This window comes from Heliangelus exortis, chromosome 13 (assembly GCF_036169615.1).
Source record: "Heliangelus exortis chromosome 13, bHelExo1.hap1, whole genome shotgun sequence".
In the NCBI taxonomy this organism is placed as follows: Eukaryota; Metazoa; Chordata; class Aves; order Apodiformes; family Trochilidae; genus Heliangelus; species Heliangelus exortis.
In genome coordinates, this window is record NC_092434.1 from 6,875,290 (window position 1) to 6,889,632 (window position 14,343).

General features: G+C 36.5%; 1 protein-coding gene across 1 annotated transcript in view; it reads right to left on the reverse strand.

Moving 5' to 3' along the window:
• The window catches only part of CDH11 (cadherin 11), a 76,034-nt gene that overhangs the window by 29,693 nt on the left and 31,998 nt on the right, over window positions 1-14,343 (reverse strand). Inside the window, exon 2 of the mRNA XM_071756676.1 lies at window positions 7,467-7,594. The gene's annotated coding sequence lies outside the window, so the exon portion shown is untranslated. The remainder of the gene's footprint in view (window positions 1-7,466; window positions 7,595-14,343) is intronic.

Here is a 14,343-nt window from a genome sequence, read left to right on the forward strand (position 1 = left end):
ATAGATAAAAAATCTGTAAGCTTCAGTCAGAAGAACAGGGCAAGGCATTTTCTTCTTATTAACATACCCTTACATTCAGCATATTTTCTACCAAAATGTTCTCTAAAAAAGTTGCCAGGGTGATATCACTATTTCAATCCAACCAATTTCCCTTGAAGTCTCCCATAATAGTAATGAAATAAATTACTCTTGGAGTAATTAAGTTTTTTTCTGGAAAAGGAACTATTAGTGTAAAGAGAGATGAGAGAGTCTGTCACCAAACATAATCTTTCTAAATATATTGGTACGTGTTACAGGTACTAGAAGGGAGATGAAATATTAAGAAACTTTGGATCTCTCTAGTTTTTTTAAATGAAATGTTGACTTGACAGTTGAAATAAGGAACAAACAAAAATGCCTGCTGACAGTCCTGGCAGTGTACAGAGAAGGAAAATGGAAGTTGTGTCAACAGAAAGCTTTTAAAGATCATACTGTTTAAGCCCAAGAGAGCTACAGTGAACTGGAAGTCCAGAGTACCAGGGTAGATGCAAGTAGCAAGCAGACAAGATGGAGATGACCGGAAGTCCAAGAGTAATGAGCAAGTGCATTGCAGGAAATGGCATTCTCCATGCAAGCACAAATACATCATGAGGCTTTGGAGACCTGGTTACTATAGTTCTATTAAGTTTCAGTGTATGGCAATTCATCAGAACAAATACCTCTCATCTCCTTTGATTTTATCATCTCTGATAGAGAGAAACGGGGCTTTCACAGCTCCAAGTAATTTCCAAATATGTAACTTTAACTATACATCATGTAATGCTGAGGATTTTTTTAATTCACTAAAGATTCCCCTATTATTTGTGGAAGCTGATGATACACCTGCTAAGCAACCAGTAGCACCCCACTCTCAGAAGAGACTGACATAACTACCTCGTTCTCTAGTCTAGTTTTGTGTCCTAGACTTTACAGAATTTAAATGCAACACTGATGCTCACTGGTTTTATGCACATTAAAATGAATCTGGAGTTTTTAATTAAAAAGCCTATGTAAATCTTCAGTGGGTATGATTTTCATTGAGTATAATGCTAAACATTTCCATCTTCCTCTTCCCTTTGAATTTATTTGGCAAATAATAAAAAGTTGCCAAGACTAAACCATACTGATCAGTATTTTAATTTCTTTATGGTGTCTTTATAACGTCACATCCAAGGATAGTGATATAGTGCTCTTCTACCATGCTAACCCTATTTTTTTCTTGCCAGTTCAAAGACTAAAAGACAATGTTTTAAACTCAAAAAACCACAAGAGTGAGCAAAAGGAAAAGCAATAATTTGGAAGCATTTGTGCTTCACCTACGATAAAAAATAACTTCCTGGAAATCCAGCGGTCAGAGAGAATAAAGAATCAGACAGGCACCAGCTGGAGGAACTGGATCTGGGGATGCATCCAAGAAAAGGGAACATCTTTCTGAACACACAGACATATTTCTTGTTCAAATGTAATTGCTGTCAGGGTAAACATTGCCTTAAAAAACTTAGTTATACTGCTAAGACTTTAGGTTAACAGTACATTCTTGGCTTTACATTTAAGATTTTTTCCTTTAGCCTAAATGAGCTCCACAAGCTGCAGCATAATAAATAAACTGATGGAGACTTCAAGCAACCTACTCTGAAAATTGGATGCAATACACTGGAAAAGGGTCACAGGCAAAGTAGTTCAGTTGAACAAAAGACAATGTTGACAGCCATGTGTGAGGTCCTGTGAAAAGAAACTGAGCCTGTGCTGAAAGGAGGTAACAACATGTGGGGAGCAGAAGTAACCTGGATAATGACTGGGCCAATAGAGCACCAAACTCTGGTTCTGAAACTTTTTTTTAGAAGTCATTACAACACCACTCCTTCCTGGTATCTTTTCCCATTTAAAACTTTAATTGAACTTTCTATTTCTTAAATGGAAGAATGTTTTAAGGAGGTCAAATCACTACAGATCTATGAGGAGAAAAAGCATCATCCATTTGATGGAAGGTTTTGAGAATACAGAACTATTGCCTTATTCTGCTTATCCTGCAAGCAGCAAAGTAGTAACAGCCACTGGGTCACTAGCTTTAGAGTGAAACAGAACAACACACTCTTTGTTGAGCTTTCCTTGGAGTCAGTCATTGTGATTCACTGAAAGACTGTTCCCTGTGATGGGGCTGCTCTCTCCTGTGTCTCATGCAGAGCAGAGAGGGAGCAAAAAGAGAAGCAGTACCTTTGGACTTGTAACTAGAACACAGCAGTGAAGTTTGCTGCTAGTACCTAGGCTTGAAATGAACAGCTCGTTTATAAGTGCTAAATGTTTGTGCAAGCACATTTGCTTTAAAAATTATGAGAAATAGACTTTTCTCCAACATGCTGCGACTCATATGTGTTGCCTGCAGTGGAAGTATGAAAACAGTTTGGGAGGTCGAGGGAGTCTTTTGATTGGTTGGTTATTTGTGCCTCAGTGCAGCCACAGTTCAAAAAAATATAGCTTAAAGCATGAAACTAAGCCAAAATAGCCTGGAGGCCTTGCTGAGTGACCAGACTTTTGAGGTTACATAATGTGTTTTTTCTATTTTGGGGAGAGAAAAGGGAGAATAGGAGGCCAAGTATCCAAGTACTCTTGTAAAAGTAGGTATAAACCTGTAAGAATACAAGAGGATCAGATATCAGAACCACAATTTTTCAGTATTTTAGGCTGTTATTTGTAAAAGAAAATCATGTTCATAAGCAGTGCCAGAGAATACCCTGGAGGGTCACTCATGGATTTGACTCCAAACATTATATTGGCTCAGACTTCCCCTTTTCTGGCCTCCACTGTTATTCTGTTGAATTCATTAGAAGGTTGTGGCTAATGGCCAAAAGAAATAGTTAATGCATCCCAGAGCTCATATTCTTTGAAATATCTTCTGAGACAGGAATTTATAGCACTGCTATAATAAAACTCAGATTTCAACATTAAATATACGTCTGCGTACTTGTCATACATACCAGAATTATACAGAAAATTAGAACCATGAAACCTTGAGGAAATTAGGAAAATATGCAGTCACATGTAGAAAGAGGCCATTAGGACTTGGTTACACCTTTAAGAACAACCTTAAGCAAGAGCTAAATAACATGATGTTACACAAGCAGTGGCAATGGAATTAAAAACAATGCCACTCAATCCCAAATACTTTAATTTTTGGCACAATGAAGTATAGAAATTTTAGACTGCTCTAGACTAGTTACTACCTTAGATAAGAAAAGATGGAATTAAGTCCTGGCTCCACCCTCACTTTTTACCACCATGACTCTGCCCATCTCCAAGAAGTTTAGGTTTTAATGTGATGTAGCTGTTTAGTATGTTCTATTCTATCCTCTTTTATATTATTTTTATTATGCATTCAAAGTATAATGAAATATGTGCTTTCCATCCTGGAAGAATATATATTAATCTTATGCAGGAATTACAAAATATTGCCTTTGTAGAAAAGAAACTGTATAGCTTTTTCCTGTAAAGGAATGGAAGTATAGACTTATTCCTAAAACCTTGGAACAAACTTTCATTTATGAGACAGGGGAATCATTTTTATTCCACTACATGAGTTCAGTGAGCTGCCACAGGCCAGTCATAATCTGTTATTGTTTCCCTGCAACCTTGTACTATTAATTTTTATTTTTAATGAACTGTCCAGTCTAGTTTAGCTATGGGAACTATGATGGAGCTGCAATATAAATGGTTTATGTCATGCCTTTGTCAAAAGGCTTTCCCCTACAGCACTAGAATGTAATTGAAAAGCCATTTTAAAATAAAGTAACTGAATGGTTGCACATGCACGTTGTCAGGAATAGAGGGAAGAAATCCTTTGCTTTACATTAGATTTTACCAGGCACAATGTGTGTGACTTTACCAGTGTTCATACAGATTAGTAAAGTCTGCTTGTATGGTTATATTAGCAAATATTCCTGAAAGATATTGAATCATTTTAAAGAAGTTTTTCTTCAGCTGTTATTAGCAATGCAGTAATCGGTTTGGTTAAATACCACAAACGAATTGAATACACTAAATTTTGTTCTGTTTTATAGCATTCAGAATATTCCCATGTTTCAGAGAGCAACCTAGCTTCTGAGTAGAATTCAAGGCAGTTTTTGTTGCAAGGGAAACACTGAACAGCTGAGCACACAATAACTTTTTATATGTAATATATATGTTCAAGACACATAACTTAGTTTTCTTTTATACTTATTTTTTCAAGCTAGCCCAGGATGTGTGTATATTCTTGGAGGCATGATAGTGTATATTTTAATAAATACTGCTATTTTTACTGTTTATTATTATTAAAGCCAAAAGAGAGCAGCTACAGAAAGCATTTATAGAGGAAGAGAGGGGGAAGAACGCTCAACAAAGGGGAAAAAAGCTCAAGTCAACAAGAGTTATCTGAATAAATTCCCATCAAAACTGTTTCTGAAATTCTTTGATTACAGAATCAGAGAATCATCTGGGTTGGAAAGGACCTCTGACATAATCAAGTCCAACCCTTAATCCACTACCTGTGGTTCCCAGACCATGGCTCTGAGTGCCACATTCAGTCTCTTTTTAGAAACCTCCAGGGACAGAGAATCCACCACCTCCCTGGGCAGCCCATTCCCATGTCTGATCACCACTCTGTAAAGAATTTTTTCCTAATATCTAACCTAAACCTCCCCTAACAGAGCTTAGCCCATGCCCTCTTGTCTCACTTGGTTCACACTTCTCACCTTTGAAATAACTATGGAAATTTTCTAAGTGAATATTATCAGAACACATATATCACACTAATCACAGAATAATTAAATACATAGATCCTGGATAGACGGGTCCCAAAGAATGATTATGCAACTATGAATATTTTAAAAATACTTCTCCAAAGGTGTTTTAGCTCAAGCAAGTCTTCAAGTGCAGAGATAACAACTTCAGACTCCATCTCACTGCACCATGTGAAATGAAACTGACACAACCAGATTTGCTCTTAACACTTCACTTGCAGGCCCTACTTTAAGAAGAACCTAAGGATTTGATGTATGTTGGTGTCATCCTTCTAAAATCAAAGCTACTGTCCTCATATATGGGCCTATTTCATTTGATATCCAGAATAATAATCTAGACTAATAATATCCAAAAAGTTATGTCATAAACTAATCCTGCAGACATACCTGTCATTTGTTCTGTGGCTTGAAGTTGAGCTTTCAAGAATTTGGGTCTTAAGAACTATATAAATGGCTGCTTGTGTAGAAATGAAGTGAGACATGCAATAGGTTAAAATTATGCAATTGGAGATGTAACACTTTGTGTTCAGATAAGTAGACCTCATTAAACATGCTAGCGTTGTAGTAAGTAATTAAGTATGATTCTAAGTAAGTGAAATTTAATCTCCTTTCCATATGACATTTGTTCAGAAAAAAAACTATACCATAATTTCCTTGCAAGATCTACTTCCTATGTCAGGAATACCATTCTTTTCCCATTACAGTCTAGGCTTACTGTTTGACAATTACAATTACACAATAAAAAAGATGCTATATATGAATGAAGCAAAGTATACATTATACAACACTGATTTATATATTAAATATCTGAATCTTAGTTTCTCATCCTATACGAGAGGAATTTTTAAATATGGCAGTATTCTTTTCTTGTGCTTCCAAGGTTCCTTTTTTTCACATATTCTTTTCAAAGTACTATAATTGAAAAAAAATTTAGCTGTCAGGTTACTCTCACTCCTTCTAAATCACCACAGAAAACCCAAGTAGTATAGGAAGGAAATCTCCAGTCAGAATATTCCCACTCACTGAAGCTACTGCCCAACTTCCGATGTGACTGAGTAGCCAGGCCTATGACATAGCTCCAAATGAGCTCAGTAGTGCCTTCCTGTCTGCAGTGTTGTTCTTTGTTCTATTACCAACAGTTAAACATGAATATTTGCCTTCTGAACTGTTTGATTATCTAGACACTGTTACAGGAAATTTGCATTCCTGAACAGGCACAGCTGGAAACAATTTAAGAAAGAAAGATCCTTCAAAGGAAGAGAAGAGAATTTAAGCAGCATATGGATGCTCAGGTTTACATGACAATCAACAAAACCGGTGCTTGTTCCTCCTCTTTTACAGGGAGGCACTTCACACTCCAACCAGAGGGAACATCCCACAGTCACTCTGCAGGAAGCTTTCTTTCAGAAATTATTTGCTTTAACTCTGATATGTCAAAAAGTCTTCGAAAACAGCTACAACGATTTCTCAGATAAGATGCAACAAAAACTTGAGTGGGGACCCAGTTTGTTACCTTCACTTATCTCATACACTAGTGAGAGTGGTAAGCCCTCCAGCTTTCCTTTAAGGCTATTCCTCATAGTCCTTTATTTGGTAAAAATTAAATTTACCAAGAACAAGAGTAGAAAGAGGCCTGAACTAAACCTTAGAGTGAGATACAAGAGAACACCAGAAGAGGCAAACTGAAACAGTGATGAGAAAATTCACATAATTGTGCATAGAGAGGAGACTCAGAGAAACTGAACACAAGTAATTTAGAACATCTTTGCTGTCTTCCTGATAACCATAAATGAATTTGAAACCTAGAAAGGAAGGCTTCAGTCAAACCAAACACTTTAACTTCATTCTATTGAAAAGCTGTATCTGAAAAAGAACTGAATGGTTGTTTGCAAAATTTACCCTTGTGTTTAGTGAGTGACAAGATAAGAATCTCACACAGGACCTGTGGCTCTTTAAGAAGGAAAGGAGCTTAACCATTTCCCACCTAAAACTGAACTGAATGCTCTTGGTATCACTGTCAAATCCACTCTGTTTCAGCTTGATACTAATTGTTGCAGACTACCTTAAAAAGTCGGTGGATACCATAAACACATATCCTTCAGAGCTGCTCTCAAGGATGTTTCAGTATAAAGCCCATTTGGCTGCCAGAACTAAGATTATTATTATTCAAGGACATTTCCACAGAAATGAAGCATCTGTCAAACAGGACTTGAGTTCACTGCATGTAAAAACTATGAATGAGTAAGCTAGACAAAGAGTTTTAATATCCTGACTTTGTACTTTATATCCTAGACCATTCAGATGGGATCATGCCTTTGATTCTGTAAAAATGATAATATTGACATATTTACACATTGGTTATCTTTTACATTAATCTGTTTCTGTGTGGATTTTTATAAAGTATGAATACTCCTGGATGTGGACAATCCTCAGATCTGTAGAATCACTTATTTCAGTAACAGCACAACTGTAAGTCACACAAGATATGAAAAATTAAAGTCACCAGAGCAGTAGATATAAATATTTTTAGATCTAGGGTTTCCCATACTGCTCTATTTCCACAGAGTCCTCAGTTGCCTTCTCTGAAGCCGTAAGAATCACCATGAAATTCCTTTTATAACCCAAGTCTGAGCAGTAGATCACTCAGATCATACACTTGGATGTACTACTTACCTTCATCCACTGGAAACTTGTTGCCAATTTATGTAGCATATTCCACACATTTGAAATGTCAGCTAATGAGACTATGACAATGCAGATATAAGTTTTCTGCTGCCACTTATCCAGTACTTCAGCTCTGCCTGCAAAGAATGAAAAAATTCATTTGAAATCCAATGCAATATTGGTACCATAATAAAAGAAAACTTTAGCCTACAAACTGTCACAGTAGCCTAAAGAGACTTTAATGACTAACAAATAATGCTTACAATACCAAGAAGAAAATTAATAAATAGCTTTTACCTTAGCAGACTTACTATTGCAAGAATGTTCCCATAATAAAAATGCTGGAGGCCACATCAAAATTCCTTCACATCTTTTCTGTTATCTCCTGAAAAAACAGAGTTCTATGGAAAAATCTGTTCTGGGAATATTATCCATAACAAGACACTACAAAAAGCAGTAACAGCTGCAAATACCATCGGCCAACACAATGTGCTTTGAACGTTTCTAAGTGGCATATTAGAAAAATCAGTATTTTTACCATTATGATGGAGAAAGGGGTAGTTTAATTTAGTAAGACTACGACTACAGTAGGAAAAAGATGTCTAGGATAACATTTGAAGGAAGAAAATGAGCAAGAGATGTCTCTGCCTTTAAGAAGTTGTTGTGATGATTAATATATTTCATAAATGAGACAGTGTGTTGAGATAGTCCCTACAAAGACTGCAGAAAAAAAATGAAACCAGCTGAATCACTCCTTATAAGTCTTTTGTTGAATTTAAATTAGAAAATTAAGAATGCTCACAGTTTCACAGAGCAATGCCTCATCATCCTATGTGTTTCTGGCAACAAATTCCCACACAAGTAAAAAATATAGTTAATACAACTGAAAGAAATACTCAGTGTGATCTATTATGTACTGATGCAGATGCTGAATTCCTATTGTTCATTTGATATTGTGATACACTTCTAAGTGGGTATTAAATGCATCATAGGACAAGGATTCATTGAAGGACTAGGATCCAGCTAAAGAAATCAGGATAGATTACCAGTACTTAAAAATTTATTAATTGAGACTTTCTGGGAGTAATTTTTGCAAAATAACATCTGCAATTTGAGTGGTTCTTCCAAATCAGTAATTTTCTGCAGTATTTAACTGCTAAAACTGTCTCATTTTTATCAGTCCTCTATTTTATACCCACTTTTCACCTCCATTACAGCAATCAAGTTTTAATTGCAAAAAATAATTAAGCAGCATATGCCAAGTTTCAAAGTTGGTATCAAAAGTGTTGAGGAGAAAAGAAGGGATATAGACTGAATATTACACATTCAATATTGCAACAGTACCCAAACACATTTCACACTTACACCATCAAAGGAAGAACTAAAATCATGTGGCTTCTATTGTCAATTGGGATTGCAGGTATGTTGAAAAATTGTGATACAATTCAACAAAAAATATATTCCTAGAAAGTGAATTTTGCTAAGGTCATCTCTATGAAGTAATGTATGTTTTGTGTGATGACTGAGTCACTAAGACATAAAGCACTTGGTTTATAAAAATACTCTATGGATGCAACATATTTCTGCAATTTATGGCACTTTAAAATATGCTCACTTTGCAAGCAAATAAACTTTTTCATAGAGGACCCTTTTGACCTAATTTACAATTCATGTGAATGAAAGTCTTAAAGACTAAAACCTGAAAAGATTAAACCAGTTAAACTTACTCATTGTGATAATTCATGCAATATCTTTACAGATGACTTTGCAGCTCAACATTCCTTTTTGCTCAAGACATTTGAAGTTGCTTAGATAAATATTTCTCAAGATATCCACTTACATATTCCTATGGTCTAATTTTTTTTCAAGATCTGCTTCTATTTATAAAAGCAGCTAATAGTTAGTAACAGGTACTACCAGTCCTCAACCTGACCTGCTCTACTATCAAGCTTTTCTCTGTGCATACACCTGAGCACCACCCAATGAAATGCCCACATAATTTAACTGTCAAGCAAAGGCTTCATTTTCCAGTTACACTGCATTTTAACAGACATCAGATTTTACAAATTATTATTTTTTGTAGCACTGATTATTTGAAGCTAATAAATCTTTAAATTAACATCAACCAAGGAAAGTCCTCCAGATATCAATTTTCGTGAATACCCCGATTTAAGGCTGCTGAATGATTTCCATCATTACTACAGCACAGTAAATATTTAGTTGATTAATCAATACATAGGTATTAGGTACTACATTTACTCTATAATGTGGTTTTTTTTCTTAGTTTCTGCTGAAGTTGAATGTGGCTTCAACAGTGAGGTTCTGCTAACTCTATAACCTTTACAAAAGGAAGAAAAGCTAAAAGAAAAACAAATGCTGTATTTACAGAAGGCTATTTTGAAGTCCAATTACAGATTACAAGAAAACTCAAAAAAAACCCAACCAAAAACCCAACCAAAAAACAAAAAACCCATCCATTAAACAGTTCCAACGCTCCAAGCACATTTGACACAGTGGCACTTTAAATCAAATCTCCTAGCAAGACTTTTTTTTTTTTTTTTTTTTTTTTTGGTAAAGTAAGCTGTGGCTTCAGAGTCGGTTTATACAAAGTGACAACTCGAACGATTTTGAAATGTTCCTAGTTAAGAGGGGAAAAAACCCACCCCAAGCCCATTGTCACTATGGTAATTACTTCACAATGCCTGATGTTAAATGGGCAGTCCTGTGGCCTAAGAAGCAGCTGAATCCTGCATTGTCCTTGCATGATAAAAAGATTTGAAAGTCTGAAAAGCAGAGGAACGGAATCTCACAGCTTCTTAGACTTCCCTCTGAAAGGGCCATTGTAACATCATCATAAATCCTGGGCTCCCCAGGCACTTGACAACTAAAGCAGTGGACAATAGAATTCTTGTGTTGAACAAAACACTCCTTGTCTGCCAAAGGGCTTATCTGCTTCATTTACAAATGTCTTTCATTGTACCAAAATAATTCCCTATTAGAAGAACTATTAGGAACAGAACTAAATAAATATTCACAGCTTTGTGGTCTGTTTGGAAAAATGAATAAACTAATACAAACAAGAAGCATGCAAAATATGATATTTAAATCAAGGAAACCCAAACCTCTATTTATTTTCTTCTCCTTATTCTCCCTTTTCATGATTGCAGGAAATTACACTGAATACACATTTGTTGCTATTAAAAAAAAAAAAAAACAACCACAAAACAACAACAAAAAGTACATACATTGCACTCAAAAAGAGCTTAAAAATATTAGAAATCTGCAAAGATCTTAGGTTGGAGCAATATTATGTCCAATGTGCATTTAGAGGCAATTTTTTTCTAGAAGAGCAATTCGAGACAAACTTGGTACATCTTTGAGAATTCAACAAAACAGAGCCAAAATACTTACAGTCATAAACAGATTTACACTGTGGATTTATAACTACATATGTTTACAACCTTGTGCTGAGAAATACTGAGGGATTAGTTACAGGAAAGAAATGGTCACCAGATTATTGCATCTTCTTTCCAGACCAATGCAAATTCTGGCAGCTATCACAGAAATGAGTGAAAGGAACTGAAATACTCAAAATGCATATCCATACAACTTCTAAAAGCATTTCTAACATATTCAGAATTCCACTGCATCAGATTTCCACATAAACAGTTATGTGATTACAATGTACTGGAAAAGTGCTTATGGATACACAATCTATACCATAGCCAATTATTAAAGAAAATCCCTGCCAATCTGTATTATTGCTCAAGCAGACAGTACTGACCAGATTCAATGTGCCAGAGTAATTTGTATGGCTGAATTAAAACCTGAAGAACTGGAAACTTCTTGACCATAAAATACTTATTCAAATGCAAGATGGAAATACTGGTTTTACACAGCCCTGGCAAATAAGCTCAGTGGCTCAATAGCTTTTTTATCATGTGTCTAATTATTACAAGCTTACAAAACATATAGATATTTTTAAATCTGCATATTAAATATTCAAGTGGCAAAATTGAATATTCAGAAGATATAAAATAAAAGACAAAAATTCTGCTAAAATGTAAGAAAGTCCATTTAAAATAAAGTGTATTTAAATAAATATTTAAAATAAGAATAACACAAGTTTAAGCTCACAATCACAGACAGAATCCAAGATTTAGAAATATGTGAACTTCGTGTAGTTTTACCACAAATTTGCAGTCTGACCCTGACACACACCACTTAACCTTGGAGACATTTCAAAAAGTAAACAATGGTTCACTATAAACCATTTCACCTATAATAAATGTATTAATCAGTATAAAAATCAGAGGAAAGAGGCCTGAATTTAGACCTCCCACATGCCAGCTGAGTATCTCTACTGTTTGGGTGCACAGCTTCACCATTTGTTCTCTCACCTTCTCTCCTCAGCGAATAATTAACTGTTCTAAAGATATAAGTATCAAATATAGCTTAAAATTTAAACTTGACTTCTTGTATGTAATTATTTGATGCTAACTATTCTATGCTATATATTGCCCAATCTCCCCTCCCTCTTGAAGCTGCATCATCTGTATAAATATAATTTGCATAAAGTTATTCTGGTAATTGAGGCAATTTGTAATTCGGGAATATGTCTTCAACAAAATCTGTTTTCTTTCAGCTCTCATAGTTTTATTCTGGTTCCTATTCTATGACACACAACACCACCATATTATTATATAGTCAGTAGTCTCTACTTAGGTGTAAAAAAATGGATCTGCACTGAAATTTAAGTCTCTGAGCGTAAAAGTGGCATTTAACTCACTAGAGATTATATATCTGGGTGCCTTGACTAGGCAGGTATTGTGCTTGGCTTATAGAAATTGCTCCTGCAAGCTATTATCTTGGCATCTAAATAAGAGTATGCTTGGAATTGCCTTCCAGGAGAATCTATCTTTTCCCACTTACTACTGGCTAATTCAAGTTATGTGAATCCCCACATTCAGCAACCAATACAGCATCCTAGAATAACTGAGGAGGGGAGGGAACTCCAGAGGTCATCTGGTCCAACTCCACCCATGAAAGCAGCACCAATTTCATAGTTTCTTCAGGCTATTAAGGCTGCCACCTCATTAATGTTAACATCATGTCATAGTCTGAGTGGGACAGGATAGTTTATGGTACAAGGACCTAAAGAGAGGGTATTTAGGACCTAGAGAGATCTGAAACACAAAGGGGTCAATATTCCCTCCCATTCCCTGCCCATACTCTATCACATCGGGCAACCCCTCCTCTCCTTTACCCCCAGCTCTCCACTTGCTCTTCAGAACCCACATCCATCGGGTGCTGGGAAGAGCCACGGAACCCTCTCAGCCCTGCTGCAAGGGGCTCTCAGGCATCCAGCCATGCTTGCATCAAGATCAGGTTGCATATATATATTAGGCTATACTTGTATATTTCTTCCTTATCCTATTTGTTACTGCACTTCTCCTAGGAAAAAATTCAGTTTTATTTTCCAACTTTTAAGTTTCTCGTCCTTCCACCCTTTTTATCTTCCCTTGGCAGGGTGAAGGGGGGAGGTAATAGAGAGAAATTCTGTCCTCTGGTTTTTGGTCTGCCCAGACTGCTACACCAGGACACAGCATGACCAATGTGTCTCTATTTGGACAACAACACTTCAAGGGCTTTCCAATTTATGCTGAAAAGCACTGACATGAAAAGTTACAGAACAAAGGGCAAGAATTGCATCAGAAAGCATAAAAAGATAATCTTGTATAATCTGCCATATAAATACATACATATGCAATTACAGTGTCTCCTGGCAGGTCAGGTTCAGCAATTTTGGTGGCTGACCACATCTCGGGGTCGGAGGGACATTTGCACTGCTCTGTGTCTGCTCCTGAGCACCCAGAGCACCTGCAGCAGAGCTAAGGTGTGCCCTGTGTTGAGCAGCAGTGGTGAAGGAGCACAGAGTTTCTCTGTTATTGGCTTCCACCACCACAATACTGGAACACTTTGCTTTTATTAGCTTTTGGTTATAAGGTAAGAGTGTTCATACCTTAAATCTACAGCCCAGAGTTCAGTTCTAGAAGAGCTAAGTTTTCAGTCATAATTTGCATAAGAAATCTCTCAAAGTGAGGCTTGAAAACAGATTTGGAACCAAATGGCTGGACTATCCTGTACCTTCCTCCAGGATGAAAGAAAGGCTTAGCACCCAGAGCAATGTGAGAAAGGCAGGGCACACTCCAGGGCAGGACAAGACCCAAGAGCTGCAGAGGTTTCACACACACAAGGTTCCACTCAAACCAGGCAAACAGCCTGTATCTCTTTCTCATGAACTGTTCTGATTTTACACTGTATGCTCCACCAAAATGCTTTCCCTTGGTATTCCCCGTGCCTTCAGCAAGTTTTTGAGTGCTGAGTGACATTCAGGAGATTGCAATGCTACAAGCAAGAAATTGGTGAGCCTGACTGCCTACAAATACTGTGCACTGAGAAGTAGTCAACCATCCTGAATACTAAGCTGTTAGAAGTGAAGGCTGTGGATGATGGCAGAAAACAAAAAACCAAAATGCAGAGTAGCTGTATGCTCTTAAAAGAGATTAAAATACATCTTAATTTTTTTCCGAATATTATCTGCCTGCAGATTAAAGCCCAAATTCCAATTGTCCAAGGCCAGACTAAATAGTAAGAAAAAAGGTTCATGTGGGCTCACAAGGAACAAATTACAGCCCCCCTGAAAAAAGCTTCTGGCACCTCAGATTGCATTGGGTGAGCACAGGGCTGCCTATCAGGTTTTTTGGCTTTTTGGGTCACAAGTGCCTGAAGGCAGATGATAGGCCCTTGAGGATAAAGTCTGTATTAATTATCTTCATGCTGCAGTGCCATCCTATCCAGGTACTAAGAATACAAGTGGATTGGG